An 18,826-nucleotide genomic window follows, 5' to 3' on the forward strand; every position below is an offset into this window, starting at 1 on the left:
AAAATAAACCAAAAAAGGGAACTTTCCCAGACCCCACTCCTACCTGCAATAGGATTCCCATGTTGGGAACTTGAATCCACAGATTTACGATGAGTTCCCCACAGCTTCACTGCAGCTGTCTGTCACCAACCACACAGCCCTCTACAGTGCTTTCTCCTTGTTTATTTTATTAATATCCCCCAATTATTTTATTTCAAGAGTTTCAATCTACCAAAAGGCAAAAGGATAACACAGTAAGTACCTGTATACCACTGTCTTTGGTTCACCAAATGTCATCCCTTTGCTGTATTTCTGAGCTTGCTCCCCACTCTTAGACCTTTTTTCCTGAACCAGCTGAAAGTTGCAGATGTCATAACACTTTGCCTCTAGCACCCACATCTCAAAAGAATAAGGGCAGTATCCTATGCAACCACAGCACCACTACTCCACCTGAGGAAATTAAAAGAAATCCCATAATATTATTTAACATTCAGTCCATATTCAACTTTCCCCAATTGTCACCAAATAATCTTATTTATTTATTTATTTATTTATTTATTTATTTATTTATTTATTTATGTGAGAGAGGGAGAGAGAGAGAGAGAGAGAGAGAGAGAGAGAGAGAGAGAGAGAGAGAGAGAAACATCAATGTGAGAGAAACACATTGACTGGTTGCCTCCTGCACACGCCCTGACCATGGCCCAAGCTGGGGAGGGAGGAGCCTTCAATTGAGGTATGTGCCCTTGACCGGAATCGAACCTGGGACCCTTTGGTTTGCAGGCCGACTCTCTTATCCACTAAGCCAAACTGGCTAGGGCCAAATCATCTTTTATAGCTATTTTTTTTTGCCCCCTGATCTAGGATCCCAAGTTCACATGCCCGAACTGGTTGTCACATCACTTGAGTATTTTAATCTGCCACACTCCCCCTTCCTCCAGTCTTTTTGGCAAGAACACACCATAGTGAAGTTATGGCCTTATTGCATCTGACCAGAGACCCATTCTAGGTACTGGTAAGCCTGATCATTAGATTAAAGTGATAACCTCCTCACCTCACCACTGGAAGGGCACAGGTTTCCTAGGTCATCTCTCTGGTGAGACACTTTGAAATAATGTGCGAGTCCTGTTCTCCAACAACCTTTTGCTCCGAGGTTTTGTGCCTTGGATGAGCCCCTGTCTGAATCAGTCACGGCAGGGCTGGCATTGCACTGGTTCTCTGGCTCTCTCACGCCTTCTGTGGTGTAGTATTTGTTATTCACATCAATCCACCAGCACCCGCCCTCGCTTTCCTCGGTGTATATTCTCTCTAGTTACTTCTTGCTGGGCTTTTCCCCCACAGCCTTACTGACCGCGTCTGCCATGGCTGCCTCACCCTCACCTCACCCTCAGCAAATAAAAAACGAACATAACACGTTGCCTACAAAATTTACAGTAATCTACAAAAACGAACACAGTGGCTATGCATATCTATTGGGTTAAAGAGCGTAGACAGAGGAAATCACTTTTTTAAGAGATTAGATTGCCGAAGCACGAACAATCTTTGCTCCTCACTAGGAGAAAGCCACTTGTTCTGTCACAACCAGGCTTTCCGTGATGGTGCTGAACACAGCACCCTCCTCTCTTCAGTTCCCCATGTGACAGTCCTGGGAGAACAGAGGTTTAGAACTCATTTACCCAGAGGTCCCATTTTACCTGGAGGGAGGGGCTCAGAGAGGGGAAGGGCCTTGCCCAGAGTCCCTCAGCTTCTTCATGGCAGAGCCAGGACAAGAACCCATCTTAAAAACACCTGCTCCGATGTTCTCTTCATTCCCTTCCCAAGGGCCTCGTGATTCCGATGTGTAAAGGGCAGGGTGAAGCCGTACCATTTTGCTGGTAATTTGCATTTGGCCTGCATCACCACTGGATACGTAAGGTAACCATTCCCAATAGAAGAATTTTATCAATATTATTATTGTTATAGCATATAAAAAAATCAATCTTAATTTCTGCACATCAACGGAAAATTTAAGGGGACTGGCTACCATTTCTTTAACCAGGAAAAATAAAGGGTCCCGAGGACTGCGTCAGGCCGCTCTCTGAAAGCCGGACCGCCTGTGGGTGACAGCTCCGGAGATCTTAGAAAAGGGCGTTGGCGGGGGTCCACCCTTTCCCGTCGCCCAAGGTAACGGTGCAGGGAGAGGCGGTGCGGGGAGAGGCGTACGCAGGGCTCCAGGAGCTCGTCAAACGCTCACGGGAGAGGAGAAAGTGGGAAACAAAGCCCAGGGTGGAAAAACCCAGCCCGCAGCCCGGGGAGGGCAGGGGACCGCGCCCTCGCTGCTGCGGCACGGCGGCTGCAGAGGCTGCGGAGCGGCGGTGCGGGGCGTGGGACCTGCCTCCCGCCCGCGCACCGGGGCAGCTCAGTGCTCAGCGCGGCCCCGCGCAGCCCGGGAGGCACGAGGCGGCCCCGCTCCCCGCGCCCAGCCGGCGGGCAGAGCGCCGACGCCGCCGAGCATCCTCCAGCTGCCGGAGGGCGCGGCTACCCCTGCGCTGCGGACCGGGGCTGCACCCCGCGCCTGGTCCCGGCTGGCCCCCACCCAGCCCCTGCGCGCTCACCGGTTCGTGCGTCCATCCCGGAGCCGGCGGTGCGAGCCGTCAGTCAGTCCGCCCGGAGCGCGGGCCACTCGCAGGGCGCGCCGCGGCCAGGCGAGCGCGCGATCAACAGGCGGCCCCGGCCGGGCACGGCGCCCGGCGCGCGGCAGCGGGGCAGGCTGGGAAGCGTAGTTCCAGCGGCGCGTCTCGCCGGGGCCGCGCGGAGGCGAGACCCCCTGCCTGGTCCCAGCCGCCCGGGGTTCTCCATCCCTCCTCCCGGATTCTGCGTCCGAACCCCATAAGCGCTCTGCAGGCGAGGATAGCTCAGCCTTGGGGGAAAGCTGTGTAGGCTCTTGGAGAAGCGAGGGCTGCAGACAGACAGGGAGGGTGGCAAGGGCTCTTCAAGCTTGTGGGGAGCTGGTGGGTGCGTGAGCCAGTTCAGATGCAGAGAAGGCTCAGATACAGACCAGGCCTGCCCCAGGTTTTACAGGCTCTCCACGGGCCTGGGGCGCAGGCGTGGGAAAGAGGAGCAGCTGGGGTACAGGCTTGGGGATGATGGGGAGGTGAGCGGGCAGATCTGAAGTTTGGGGGCGAGGGTGTTTGAGAGCCCACGCGCAGGCTGCGGCTTCAGTAGACGTGAGGCTGAACAACTTAGCTCTGAGAGCCTTAGCATCCTTATCTGTAAAGCACGGTTAAAGCACGAGTTGTGGGGACCAAATGCGTAGTAGGTGCCCATGTGAAAGCGCACTTAGCACATGCTCAATAAAGGTTCCTTCCCTGGGAGTACAGGGACCTTCCCCTGCACACTTTTAAAAGAAAAAAAATTTATATATTATTGATTTTTTACAGGGAGGAAGGGAGAGAGTTAAAAATATTGATCAGCTGCCTCCTGCACACGCCCCACTGGGGATGTGCTGGCAACCAAGGTACATGCCCTTGACCACAATCAAACCTGGGACCCTTCAGTCTGCAGGCTGATGCTCTATCCATTGAGCCAAACCGGTTTTGGCCCGCCCTCCCTGCCCCCACTCTTTTTACCCAGTAAGCCTTACCTATAATGATAAGCTAAAGAGAACTGGGCTGTGATGGGCTGGGTAAATAAATGTTAAAACCAACCGGTTAATGGTCAGCTATTTAGCTGGTTTGCTTTATTCCTGAACATGCACTGAGATGTCCTCTCTGCCAGGTTCTTGGGAGCTACAAAGATTGAGAAAAATACTGTCTTGTCTTTGAAACATGGAAGTGGGGTGCGGTGACATAGGACAAATACCGAAATTACTAAAATATACGGCTTAATGGGGTTACCTTCCAGAAGCTTTTTCGATCTCTTTTTTGAACCCTTGCTGCATACTTCTAGTGTAACTTTTGCTTGTAGCATGTAGCTGGACGGTTTGAGGTACTTTGAGTTTTCTAAGTAGCTACTATGCAGTATTTCACACCATGGTGAGATGGGCATCCAGATGTGATGAAAGAAAAAAGAACTGAAGGGACGGGAGCAGCATTGCTGGTGTAATCTCTGTCTGAAATAGGCAAAGGGTGAATGGAGGTAAAACAGAACCATAATCTGTCAAAACTTGTGCAGCAGTCTTTTGGGAAAGCAAAACAAAACAAAACAAAACAAAACAAAACAGTGCTGCAGAGGAAATTCCCTGTTTGCAAATAATAACATCCCTATGCATCTGTGAACATACTTTCCTGTCTATTCATGTTCTCATTTGATTTTTACAATAACCTATGAAATGCAGAGTGAAGATTTTTCTCCAATTGGAGTTCTAGGCAGCACAGAGAGGTGATATGACTTATTCAAGGTCATCCAGCTGGTCGTTCAGCCTATCTTTGCTCCTTCCATGCTGGGTACTCTGAGCCTTTCCCAAAGAGGCACCCTCAGCACTGTCTTTCCTCTGTGCATTTCAACACAGGGTCATACCTTCCCCAGCAAATGGTCTGCATCAGAAAATAAGGCTAATTGTCTAAAGCTTTTGGAACTAGCATGCAGGACAATGCACACAGGAGCTGCTGACTGAGAAACCAGTGTGGCTTCCACTATGAGCTGTGGTAATGGACTGCACCCTGGGTCTCCTCACCAGAATGACAAGTCCAAGCTTGAGAAGAGTTCAATGAAATGAAGGTGTGACCAAACCAGTTTAAATCACATCCCCATGTTTTCTGTACATTTGTTATTCCAAATGTCACGTGAAACAGACATGATGTCTTGAATTTGTGTTGTGCATTTGTCACAAATGATAGCCTTCTGATAAATAACAGGACTGCTTACACATCAAGCCGGCAGTTTTCCCAGAGAAAGCTGATGCTAGGCATACACTGGAGATAATAAAACAATTTTATTCAGATAAAGAAAGAGTAGTAAAGATTTGATATAGCAAAGATACTCAATAGTGTAAAATGTCTGCGTGTGATTAAATGAAAGGAGCATTATTCAGACAAAAACTATGAAAGGAAGCAGGCATAAAAATGATTTCTTCAGTTAAAGTCATAGTTGGCAGCCAAAGCAGAGGTGCAAGAAATATCTGACAGTCAATGTTGACACTAAACAAAGAAAAAGTTATGAAAAGGAACTTCTAATCAATCTTTGTACTAGGAGGGCTAGAAGCTAGTAGGTGTTAATGGATGAGTGGGGAAGGTAGAACACTTAACCTTTCTATTTTTACATTAAAATTTAATGAACAGGGACTACATTATGTTATTTGCACCAATAGAAATGCTTTCCTTTTAATGATGTAATTGTTCCCCTTTCCTTTCTCATAAATACACCTTGCATTAGTCTCCTAATTGGAACACTATCTAAGTTTCCGCCTGAATTGTGCTTCCCAATAGGTATTTTAAAAATCTCAAATAAATGATAATTGCCTTTCAAAAAACTAACAACTAAAAAACCACCTTAATGGACAGATATAAATTTCAGTGTGTTTAGTTCCTTAAATCTAAGTCTAAAAAAATTTAAAGGAGCCCGCCCAGTGTGGGTCAGTGGTTGAGCATCCACCTATGAACCAGGAGGTCAGGGTTGGATTCCCAGTCAGGGCACATGCCTGGGTTGTGGCTTCATCCCCGGGAGGGGGCGTGCAAGAGGCAGCTGATCAATGATTCTCATCATTGATGTTTCTATCTCTTACCCTCCCTTCCTTTCTGAAATCAAGGAAATATATATATTTAGTTAAAAATGTTTTAAAGGAGAAAAGGATGTCAGCCATGCCTGTGATCAGTTGAAACCCATCATTATTTCTGGACCATACCTTGTAGGTTTAAGTTTTCAATTTGCTTGTTGAAAAACGAAAAAGTAAAATTGAAACAGAATCCTAGAGCTGGAAGGAACCTTACAGATCATCTTGCCTAGTCTCTTCTTCATGAAAATACATCAACAGTAAAAGTCATCTGGTAGAAAGTAAAAAATTCTGCTTGGCTGTTACAATGAAGTATTTTTGTTATTCACAATGGAAAATGCACATACCTCATTAGAAGCATGTCAGAGATACTATTGCTTACCTACTCGACATCCATCCCATCCTTCTTGTTTTCAGAGGCCTGCACATGTGTTCACCCAATAGAGAAGGTGACCCTATTACCATCTCAGAGGTGCACTCCTAAACCTGTCATGGGCAAGGGGGATAGGATCCTCTTGTCCTTTTGATTGGCCAGTGAGAGATTAGAGGTGGCAATGTGACCCAGTTCTGGCTAGGGAGAACTGAGGAGAGGTCTACTGATGGCCTTCTGGGAAAGGTTTTCTTGCTCTTAAACGGAGACATACAGGGAAATGCGCCACTGACTCCACTGGATGTTTTTACATATGGCTGTGTTACCTGAAACTGGAATAGCCATCTTAGAACCATCAGGGGATCTAGCCTTAGGACAAAGTCAGCACACTGGTGATAGCAGAATGAAGAGATAGAATGATGTTGTTGTTGAGTCAGTAAGTCAATCAGCCCTGGTCTGCCCTACTTCTGGATTTCCTGTTATGTGAGATAATAAATATCCTTATTGTTGAGTCAATTTGAGATGGAGTTTTCTATTACTTGAAGCTGAACGCATACTAAGTGTTACAGATGAAATGTGAAAGTTCGTTCTTTGGGTGGACTGAAAAACTATTTCTTAGAGTTGATAAAAACAAACAAGAACCACAAGCCACAGGCAAAAGATGGGGATATTATTATGTAATAGATAGAGGTATGGGTTTTAACATTAGGCAAACCTGGGTTTGAACCCAGACATTTATTACCTGGCTGATTGTGACCAAGTGTTTTTAGTTTTTATTTTTTATTTCCATGCCTATTTTCCACATCTCTAGTCTGGGTAACAGCATACAGAATTGTTATGCAGATTAAATTAAATAATTTGTGTCAAGTATGCTACAAAGAATATGGTAAACAGTATAGCATTGATGATTGTGTTGATGAACCATGAATTAAGTCAAATTTATAGTGTAATTGGCAGCAAGCATCTAAAAGCGAATCATTATAATAGTGATAATCTTAAATGACATCACAGTAATGCAATTTGCAAAACCCAGAATGTGAGAAACTCTACAAGACAAATAGCTCATTTCCTCAATAAATAAATTGTAAGAAAAGTAAAAGAGGGAGAGCTTATAGATACATAGAAACAAGAGAGAAATAATCAGTGCAGTGTGTAGATTTTCATTTGAGCAAAGCAGATAATTTAAAAAATCACATTAGGAGCCCTGGCCCATGTGGCTTGGTTGGTTCAGTGTAATCCCATGCACCAAAAGGTCCTGGTTCAGTTCCAGTCAGGGCCAATACCTAGGCTGCAGGCTTGATCCCAGGGTGTGTGCGGTTCTCTCTCCCATTGATGTTTCTCTCTCTCTCCTTACTTCCTCTCTTTCTCAAATCAATAAAAACACACTTTAAAAGAATAAATTTAATAAAAAAAGAAAAAAAATCACATTGGGGAAAATGTGAACATAGGGTATTTGATTATATTAAGGTGCTGTTTTAAATGTAATAATGATGTCATTATATATATATTTTTTTTTTTTTCTGAAAGATGTTTTTGTGTTTTTAAAAAATATATATATTTTATTGATTCTTTACAGAGAGGAAGAGAGAGGGATAGAGAGTTAGAAACATCTATGAGAGAGAATCATTGAGCAGCTGCCTCTTGCTGCTGGGGATGTGCCTGCAACCAACATACATGTCCTTGACCGAAATCGAACCTGGGACCTTTCAGCCTGCAGGTCGACGCTCTATCCACTGAGCAAAACCGGTTTTGGCTCATTATATATATTTTTAAAGAGTTATATTGTGGAGGGATACTACTGAATATTGCTGAAAAATACTGATTTTTTTTTTTTTAATGAAAGAAATGATATTTCGGGTTTGCTTTTAAAATAATCCAGTGTGAGCTGAAACCGGTTTGGCTCAATGGATAGAGCGTCGGCTTGGGGACTGAAAGGTCCCGGGTTCGATTCTGGTCAAGGGCACGTACCTTGGTTGCGGGCATGTCCCCAGTAGGGGGTGTGCAAGAGGCAGCTGATCGATGACTCTCTCTCATTGATGTTTCTATCTCTCTCCCTTCCTCTCTGAACAAAATCAGTAAAATATATTTAAAAAATAATAATAATCCAGTGTGAGAGTGGTGGTTGGGTGGCAGGGCAGGAATATAGATTAAATAACCTTGGTCGTGAATTAATAATAGTTGAGAGATGGGGCTTTATTATATTTTTAAGTGCAACTTCATTGAGATATAGTTCATAGCTCATAAATTTACCCCTTTAAAGTGTACAATTCAACGTTTTTAGTAAGTTCACAAAGTTACATAACTGTCACTCAATATAACATTTTCAAATCCCCCCAAAAAGACACTATACCCATTAGTAGTCACTCCCTCTTCCCATCACACTCTCAGACCCTAGAAACCATTCATCTATTTCCTGTCTTCCCTGAATTTGCTTATTCTGGACTTTTCATAAAAGTGGGATCATAAAACATGTGATCTGCCGAGACCTGTATGGTGAGGTTCAGAATCTGAAGTAGGGGCCGACGCACAAATGAAATGCTATACAAGATACAGGAATTTAGAAGTCATTGGGGATGGAGGGGGAAGGTGGAGCCTCTTTCTCGAAGAGACACACTGAGTCCTGGCCTTGTCTGCTTTTTTATTCCATTTTAGATACACATCTTGCCCTCAGTAAAGCATGGCAAGCTCATAGCAGACAATCTCAAATGTCAGTAAAGATCAGTAAGATCCAGTAAACATTTACTTGAAGAAGCCAAGCTTTCCACCTGCCTTTTCCGGCCTAAACCTCCACTCAAGGCTACAAAGTTTCAATTATAGAAGGTAAACAAATCCAAACAGAAATGGCGGCAGCCACGGAGCAAGCAGGAGGCTTGGCTTTACTCCAGGCTACAAAGTTTCAATTGTAGAAGGTAAATAAATCCCAGATACCAGGGCCTCCGCTTGGGTCGCTGGGGGACATGGCCAGCCTGCAAACCACCACAGGCCTCGCCCAGGCCGCCCCACATCCCAAGGGAACCCCCACCCTGATCCAGGACACCCTTCAGGGCTAACCAGCTGGCCCCCACCCATGCACCAGGCCTCTATCCTATCTAATAAAAGAGTAAAATGCAGATTGACCATCACTCCAACCTACAATAGGTGCCCCCATATGGTCAAAGATCCTGCCCCCATGTGGACACAAGATGGCTGCCACAAGATGGCCAGCAGGAGAGGGCAGTTAGGAGGCACCAGGCCTACAAGGGAGGGCAGTTAGGGGTGGCCAGGCAGGCAGAAGAGGGAAGTTGGGGGCGAACAGGCTAGCATGTTAGCAGTTAGACATCAATCAGGCTGACATGGGAGTGGTTTGGGGGTGATCAGGCTAGCAGGCAGAAGCTGTTAGGGGCAATCAGGAAGACAGGCAGGTGAGCAGTTGGGAGCCAGCAGTCCTGGATTGTGAGAGGGATGTCCGACTGCCCGTTTAACATCCCTCGAGGTGTCCCAGATTGGAGAAGATGCAGGCTGGGCTGAGGGACCACCTCCTCCCCCCGGGGACAAATTTTGTGCACCAGGCCTCTAGTATTATATATTTCTTCTTGTGTCAGCTTCATTAATTTGTGTCCTTCTAAGAATTTATCCATTTCCCATTAGTTATCTAGTTTGTTGGCATTTAATTGTGTATAATATTCACTTATTACCCTTTTTATTTTTGTAAGGACAGTAGTGATGTCTCCTCTTTAATTGCTAATTTTGGTATTTGAGTCCTCTTTTTTTTTTTTCTAGACTAGTCTAGCCATAGGTTTACAAATTTTGTTGATCTTTTCAAAGAACCAACTTTTAATTTTGTTGACTTTTCTCTATTATTTTCTAATGTCCATTTAATTTATTTCTGCTCTCATCGTTATTAGCTTTCTTGTGGCTCCAGATAGTTTCACTGATGAGCTTTACCAAGTATTTAAGAGAAAAATAACATCAATTTGCTGTAATTTCTTCCAGAAAACAAAAGCAGAGGGAATACTTCCTAACTTATTACCCTGATGCCAAAATCAGACAAAGACATTACAAAAAAAGGGAAATTTCAGGCCAATATCTATCATAAAAATAGATACAAAAATCCTCAAAATTTTTAACAAATCATAACCAACAATGCATAAAAAGAGATATATTACAAATGAGTGGGACTTATTCTAGGTATGCATCACTGGTTCAGCAGTCAATCAGCAGGCTAAATTAAAAAAAATCACATGATACAGAAAAAGCATTTGACAAAATCCAACATTCATTTATAATAAAAAGCTCCCAGCAAACTACAAATAAAGAACTTTCTATTTGATAAAGAGCATCTGTAAAATCTCTATAGCTGACATCATACTTAATGATGAGAAATGAGATGCTTTCCTCATAAAATCAGAAACAAACCAAGGAGGTCTCCCCTTGCTATTCCCTATTCATCATTGTAGAAGTCCTGCTTAATGCAACAAGACAAGAAGTGGAGTTTGGCAGTGGGGAAAGTATTTTCAGATTGAGAAGGAAGAAATAAAACACTCTGTGTTCATAGATGACATAAGTGTCTATGCAGAAAATTCCAAAGAATCACTTTAAAAATACCTCCTGTAGTGAGGTTGCCATAAGTGATTACAGCGAGGCTGTAGGACACAGATCAGTCTATAAAAGTCAGTTGCTTTCCTGATTGGAATTTGAAAAAAGCCAACACCATTTGCATTAGTACAAAGAAACAGAAACAGAAAAAAAAAATTAGGTATATGTATAATATCTTTATGAAGGAAATAAAACTCTGATGAAAGAAGTCAAAGAATGGGGAGATATTTTATGTTCCTGGATAGGAAAACTCAATATCGTTAGGATGTAAATTCTTCTTAACTTGACCTATAGATTTAATGCATTCCTAATCAAAATCTTATCAAGTTATTTTATAGATATCAACAAAATGATTCCAATGTGAATGTGGAGCAGCAAATGACCAGAATAGCCAATACCACACTGAAGAATAAAGTCATGAGGATTTACACTACTCATCTTCAAGACTTACTATGAAGCCAGAGTAATCAAGACAATGTGGTGTTGGTGAATTAATAGATCAGTGGAACAGAAGAGAAATCCCAGAAATAGATTAACACAAAGAGGGTTAACTTATCTTTGACAACAAAGCCAAGGAAATTTAGTAGACTAGTCTTTTCAACAAATGGAAATGAAAAATAACTAGACATCAATATGCAAAAGAATGACTCTAAACATAAACTTTTCACCATTTACAAAAAATAATATGGATTATAAACCTAAAGGCAAAACAAAAAATTATAAAATTTTTAGAAGATAACATAGAAAAAAATCTAGTTGACTTTGGATTTGATGATAACTTTTTAGACATATCACCAAAAGCAGATCCATGAAAGAAAGAAAAATGATGTTGGACTTAATTCAAGTTGAAAAATTTGGCTTGGAGAATGATACTGTTAAAAGAATGAAAAGTCAAGCCATAGGCTGGGAAAAAATATTTGTTCAGATTTGAAGAAGTTGGAATCATCATACATTGCCAATTGAACTGTAAAATGAGTAGTTGCTATGGAAAATAGTTTGGTGGTTCCTCAAAAAACTAAACATAGAATTACCTATGACCTGGCAATTCTACTCCTAGATATCTACCCAAAGAAATTGAAAGCAAGGACTTGAACAGATGTTAATATATAAATGTTTATTGCAGCATTATTTTTTTCAAAAGCCAAAATGTGGAAACAACCCAAGTGTCCATCGCCAGAAAAATGAACAAACAAAATGTGATATAGCCCTACAATGGAATATTATTGAGCCATAAAAAGAAATGAAGCTCTGATACGTGCTATAGATAACATGGGTAAACCTTGAAGACATCATACTAAATGAAATAAACCACACACAAAAGAACAGATGTAAGTTTCTACTTACATAAAATATCTAGAATGGGCAAATTCAAAGAAACAGAAAGTAGATTAGAAACTACCAGCAGTTAGGGGGAGCAGCATTGCTTTGTGGTTATAGTTTCTGTTTAATGATGAAAAAGTTTCAGAAACAGAACAGTGGTGATGGTTGCACAACTTTGAGAATGTAATTAATACCACTAAATTGTATATTTTAACATGGTTTATTATTAAAAAACATAGTTAAAGTGGCTAATTTTATATGAAATTTACCATAATTAAAATACTATTGTAGTAATGTAATATGAATATGTAGCTCATTGAATTTTATATTTTAAATGTATAATTATATGGCATGTAAGTAATTCTATCTAATAAAGAGGTAATATGCAAATTGACCATCACTTGAACACACAAAGAAGGCCACCCCCATGTGGACACAAGATGGCTTCCACAAGAAGGCCAGCAGGGAAGGGCAGTTGGGGGGGACTGGGCCTGCAGGGGTGGGCAGTTGGGGAGAACCAGAACTGCAGGGGAGGGCAATTGGAAGTGACCAGGCCTCCAGGGGAGGGCAGTTAGGGATGACCAGGCTGGCAGGGAAGGGCAGTTAGGGGCAATTGGGTCAGCAGGCAGAGGTTGTTAGGGGTGATCAGACTAGCGGGGGGAGGGGAGAAAGGACTTAGGGGCAATCAGGCAGGCAGGCAGGTGAACAGTTAAGAGCCAACAGTCCCAGAAGGATGTCCGGCTGCTGTTTTCGGCCCAATCCCTAGGATCAGGTCAAAACCAGCAGTTGGACATCTTCCGAGGAGTCTTAGGTTGGAGAGGGTACAGGCTGGGCTGAGAGGACACCCTCCACCCCATGCACGAATTTTGTGCACCAGGCCTCTAGTTTCTTAATAAAGCTGTTAAAATATATAATCATATAAGTATAGTATAATTAACTTATATATTTTGCTATTGATGAATAATTGATTGGTTCCAGTTTTTGTTCTTCTGAATGATGTTGCAATTTTCACACATGTCTCCTGGTAGATCATATAGGCACAGGATTTTCAATAGGTCATATACAGTTTATGTTATTAGAATTTATGATTTGTAGGAAATGCACATACACAGATTTGTGTTTTTCAAAGTGGTTCTATCAAATTATACTTCTCTCAGCAGTGCATAAAATTCATATCTTCATTGATAACTGGTGTTGCCAAACTTAACTTTTTCCAATCTTCTGAGTATAAAATGGTTATCCTTTCTGGACTTAATGTGAAGTTTTGGGATTTTAATGAGATTTAGCATCTTTTCATAGGTTTATTTCATCTTCTATAAAATTCTAGTTATGGCATTGGATTATTTGTCTTTTCTTAGTTGTACTAGAGATCCTGTGCATGAGATTCATGCACTGGGGTGGGGAGGGGTCCTTCGGTCCAGCCTACACACTTTCTCAGTTTGGGACCCCTATGGGATGTCTGCCTGCCAGCTTAGGCCTAATCCCCCAGGGATCTCTCTGTCCGGGACCCCTTGCTCCTTACCTCCCATCTGCAATGGAGGTGGGAGAGGCTCCCGCCACTGCCACTGCGCTTGTCAGCTGTGAGCCCGGCTTCTGGCTTAGCAGCGCGCCCCCTGTGGAAGCACACTGACCACTAGGGGGAAGCTCCTGCATTGAGCATCTGCCCCCTGGTGGTCAGTGCATGTCATAGTGACTGGTTGTTCTAGTCATTGCTCCACTCAGTCCATTTGCATATTAGGGTTTTATTATATAGAAGTTAGCTCTTTAAAAAAGTCTAAATATTAATCTTTGGCTGGTTGCATATGTTACAAATAAAACATTCTTTGCTACCAGAACCTATTCAGTTTCTCAATTCAGATAGCCAGAGTATAAATATTGAAGAATGCCTAGTGTTCAGAGTCTATTGGTTCCTGATTTTCATATAAAAATTAGCTGAAGTTTGAATAATGAAGTATAAACCAAATACTTTATTCAAATATTTTTGGTTCCTAAGACACCTGTATTTCTCTTAATCTCTAATTTAATTATTCTTCAAGGTATCTTTTGTTTAGCAGAAGTTCTTAATTTAAATGTTATGCTTATCAATCTTTTCTTTTATGAATAAAGCTTTTTTTGGTCTTACTAAAAAAGCCTTTTATTTTATTTTTTTTTAAATATGTCATTGATTTTTTTACAGAGAGGAAGGAGATGGATAGAGAGTTAGAAACATCGATAAGAGAGAAACATCGATCAGCTACCTCCTGCATACCTCCTACTGGGTAAGTGCCCACAACCAAGGTATATACCCTTGACCGGAATCTAATCTGGGACCCTTGAGTCCACAGGCCAATGCACTATCCTCTGAGCCAAACCAGTCAGGGCAGAAGTCCTTCCTTTTTTTTTTTTTTTTTTTTTTTTTTTAAATGTTTTTATTGATTTCAGAGAGGAAGGGAGAGAAAGAAACATCAATGATGAGAATCATGGATTGGCTTCAGTGCAAAGGCCAATGCTCTAACCACTGAGTGAGCCCCACCTAGAGCTCATATAAACTTTAGAATTAGCTTGTCATATTTCTTGCAAAGCCATATTAGGATATTAATTGCTGTTGTGTGGAATACACAGATCAATTTAAAGCAGTGTTTCCCAAACTTCTCTCATGATGAGAATCACCTGGTGGAGTTGTTAAAACACAGATTCCTGAATCCCAACTAAGAAGTGCTAAACTAGAATTTTTGGGAACATATAGGTAAAATTGTATACTTAACTAGTGCTCTAAGACAGATTTTATATACAGAGCACTAAGTTAGGTATGCAATTTTACCTATATGTTCTCAAAAATTCTAGTTTAGCACTTCTTAGTTGGGATTCAGGAATCTGTGTTTTAACAACTCCACCAGGTGATTCTCATCATGAGAGAAGTTTGGGAAACACTGCTTTAAATTGATCTGTGTATTCCACACAACAGCAATTAATATCCTAATATGGCTTTGCAAGAAATATGACAAGCTAATTCTAAAGTTTATATGAGCTCTAGGTGGGGCTCACTCAGTGGGGCTCACTCACTAGTGCTCTAAGACAGATTTTATATACAGAGCACTAAGTTAGGTATGCAATTTTACCTATATGTTCTCAAAAATTCTAGTTTAGCACTTCTTAGTTGGGATTCAGGAATCTGTGTTTTAACTCCACCAGGTGATTCTCATCATGAGAGAAGTTTGGGAAACACTGATTTAAAGAGTACTGACATTTTTTATTCTGTGTCTTCATGAACATGGCATAGGCTTTTAAAATTTTATTTCAGTTTTATTTAATGTATTTTCAAAATTGTTTTAATTTAATATCTTAATAAGGTTAAACTTTTCTCTACAAAGGTTTTGCTCATGCTGTATTAGATTAATTCCTTTGTTCTATCTATTATGTCATTTAATCTACTAATATTTTAATACTAGAGGCCTGGTGCACAAATTTGTGTACCGGTGGGGTCTCTTGGACTGGCCTGCACCCTCTTGCAATCTGGGACCCTTCGGAGGATGTTGGAGAGCCAGTTTCGGGCCGATCTCCCAGGCTAGACTGAGGCACCCTACTGGTGCATGGGGGTCTCTAGTATGCATATAAATCTTTGGTTTATCTCTTCCTGTCCACCCCTCTCCCCCTTCCCTCTGAGATTCATCAGTCTGTTCCTTTCCTTGCCTATAGTTTCCGCTCCTGTGTCTGCCCCCTGGTAATCAGTGCATGTCATAGCTTCTGGCATTGTCAGCTGGTTGGCTGGTTGCTTAGGCTTTTATAGATATAGATTGAGGCACCCTTGCATTTCTGGGATAATGTCATCTTGTTCATGTTGGGCTATCTTTTGTATGCACTGAGAGGTTTGGATTAATAAAAATTTTAAGATTCTCATATACATCAGTGTGATGGCTTCCTCAACTGGTTTTGAGCAGGATTATACTGGGGGTTTTGATTATGGTTATACTATGAACTAAGTTGGGGTTGTTTCTGCTACTTCTGTTACATAAGATTGGATTGCTCTCTTCCTTGAAAGGTAATAGAATTTTTCAGCAAGATTTTCTGATATTGACATTTTTTTGGTAGCAAGATTTCAAACTGGTATTGATTTAATTTCTTTAATGATTATAAAAAGCTTCAGATTTTCTATGTCTTCATATGTTATTTTAAGCAAGTTGTTTATGGTTATAGCTTTCAAGTCCCACTTGCTTAGATTAATAAGGCCATTTTTTTCTCTCTAAATTTCCCACTCAATTATCAGTTTCATTTAAAAACTATTCTAAATTGTAGGTACTTTAGTAGGAGGAGTTCTTGGTAGTTTAGACTTCCAGCTTGCTAGAACCAAAAATGTACTTCTCCAACTTTACTAGATATTGTCAGTTAACTCTTCACAGTAGTTGCACCAACTTAAACTGTTTTTATTGTTCAACAATCTCACCAGTACTGAGAATTGTCTAATTCTTTAATTTTTTATAATCTCATACTTTTATGAAATTATAGTTTTAAATTAAGTTTCTTTGCTTATTGGTAAGGTTGAGTATCTTTCCCTAGATTTATTAACCAATTGAGTTTTAAATTTTATCTTTTGTAAATAGCCGGTTCATAACTTTTGACTTTTTCTAGTGGATGTTTTTTTTTTTGTTGTGTTTTTTTAATTGTCACTTCAAAGATATATTCATTGATTTTTAGAGAGAGGGGAAGGAAGTGAAAGAGATAGAAAAAGAGAAACATCAATGAGAGAGATACATTGACTGATTGCCTCCCATATGTGTCCTGACTGGGATTGAAACTGCAACCTATTGATATATATGTGCCCTTGGTATGCAACCTTTTTGGTGTATGGGGAAGACACTGCAACGAACTGAGCCAGCAAGAGCTTTATATGTATTGCACATGTGCAAGTCAACTTAGCCTTTTATAGATATAGAATAAACTTGCTTAATTAGAACTTCTTTCTAATTTAGCTAAACTTTCTCCAGCCCAGTGAAGCACCTCGGGACCTGGAAAGTGGCATGGACAGTGCCTGACATCCCCTGCAGAGGCCAAGCTTCCATCCAGCAGGCAGCTCCTGACGCTGCCCGCGAGGTCCAGGTGGCCATCGGGACTGGGCTGGTCCGGCAGATAGTGCTGACTCTGCTCGCGGGGTCCCCACAGCGATGGGAACCTGGCTGGAGTCATGGACAGCGCCTGAGGCTGACTGTCCAGTCCAGGTGGCAATCAGGACCAGGAAAGCAGCCTGGCCAGCGCCTGACATCACTGCAGGATCCAGACTGCGATAGGGACCTGGCAGGCCCGGCAGGCAACGTCTATGTCACCCGCAGGGTGCAGGGAGCTATTGGGACCGGGCAGGCACCTGACGTCACCCGCGAGGTGCAGGCAGCGATCGGGACTGGGTAGGCAGAGTGGACAGTGCCTGACTTTGCCTGCAGGCTCCGTAGGCAGGGGTGGCCAGGATTTCCGGGATCACTGTCTGCCCTGGGGCCAGCTGAGGACACCGGTGGAGCAGGCCAGGGTTGAAGATTTTAATGAAAATGCCCTGACTGTGCCCAGGCCCACTGCGCCCTGTCCCTGGAGAGGAGAGGGAAGTGGGCAGTTAGGAAGCCCCCGGGGCTCTGAAGTGGCTGGGAACAACCTGCAGGCGAGCTACCAGGAAGAGGTGCTGAACCATGAAGATGCAGAGGGCTGGCTGATGGAGGTGAGCAAAGGTGCAGATGAGGCGGCTCTTGCCAGCGCTGAGCTGAAAAAGTACATTGAAAGTCTGATGGACAAAATCGCCTTTCTGAAGAAGGTGCATGTCCAGTATGCTCAGATCTCCGTGGAGATGGACGTGTTCTCCAAGTCCAACCTCTCCGCTATGCTCACGGACATCCGCACCCAGTATGAGAAGGTGGCTGTCAAGAACATGCAGAATGCTGGAGAATGGTACAAGAGCCACTTCACCATGCTGACAGAGAGCGCTGCCAAGAGCACCTACGTGGTACGGGCCAGCGACTGCTCAAGGCCAAGACCCTGGAGACTGAAGCAGGCTGCGGCGTGAACAAAGCGCTGGGAAAGCAGCTGCAAGAGCTGGAGGATAAGCATAACTCCGACATTAGTGCTATGCAGGACACAGTCAACAATCAGAAAATGAGTTGAGAACCACAAAGAGTGAAATGGCAGGATATTTAAAAGACTACCAGGACCTCTTCAATGTGAAGATAGTTTTGGATATTGACATTGCAGCTTACAGGAAACTCTTGGAAGGTGAGGAGACCTGGTTTGGTTTCACCAGCGTGGGAAGCATAGCCAGCAGCTACTACCAGAGTTCCCAGGTCTTTGGTTTACAGAATAGCTCCTACTTGATGTCTGCTCACTCCTTCCCTTCTTAATACACCAGCCACATCCAGGAGGAGCAGATCTAGGTGGAGGAGACCATTGAGGCTGCAAAAGCTGAGGAAGCTAAGGATGAACCCCCTTCTGAAGGAGAAGCTGAAGAGGAGGAGAAGGAGAAGGAAGAGGCTGAGGAAGAGGAAGAAGGTGCCAAAGAAGAATTTGAGGATGCAAAGTAGGAAGAAGGAGGTGAAGGTGAGGGAGAAGATGCCCAAGAAGCTGAGGATGAGAAGATGAAGGCGCTGGAGAGGAGCAAGCAACCAAGAAGAAAGATTGAGCCCCCCTTTTCCTTAATTATTTCAGGAATAATCTTCCTGAAACCAGGTCAACCCCATCATCAACCAAGCAGTTGAGTTCCCGATACTATATGAGTTAAGAAGTCAATATATATATATATATATATATATATATATATATATATATATATATATATATATATAACATTCTGAGGTGACTCAGGTTGGACATTAAATGTTATGCTATGACTTTTCTCCTTATGCAGAGTATCTGTTTGCTTGCAGAGTGGCTTCCTGGCTTGCTGCCAA

The 18,826-nt window shown here is 42.5% G+C and overlaps 1 protein-coding gene and 1 pseudogene across 3 annotated transcripts in view; one reads left to right on the top strand and one right to left on the bottom strand.

Annotated features, from left to right (window-relative positions):
- Positions 1-2,688, bottom strand: part of TMOD2 (tropomodulin 2) — a 54,616-nt gene extending 51,928 nt beyond the window's left edge. For both annotated transcript variants that reach the window (XM_084894592.1, XM_084894591.1), the window contains exon 1: positions 2,571-2,688. The gene's annotated coding sequence lies outside the window, so the exon portion shown is untranslated. The remainder of the gene's footprint in view (positions 1-2,570) is intronic.
- Positions 2,689-3,969: 1,281 nt separating this feature from the next.
- LOC311620330 (neurofilament light polypeptide-like) lies at positions 3,970-18,558 on the top strand (annotated as a pseudogene). Its single transcript has 3 exons — positions 3,970-3,989; positions 16,892-17,305; positions 17,463-18,558. The product of its transcript is annotated as a neurofilament light polypeptide-like (transcript).
- The last annotated feature ends 268 nt before the right edge of the window (positions 18,559-18,826 follow it).

Source organism: Pipistrellus hanaki (genome assembly GCF_964339955.1).
Source record: "Pipistrellus hanaki genome assembly, chromosome: 1".
Classification (NCBI taxonomy): domain Eukaryota; kingdom Metazoa; phylum Chordata; class Mammalia; order Chiroptera; family Vespertilionidae; genus Pipistrellus; species Pipistrellus hanaki.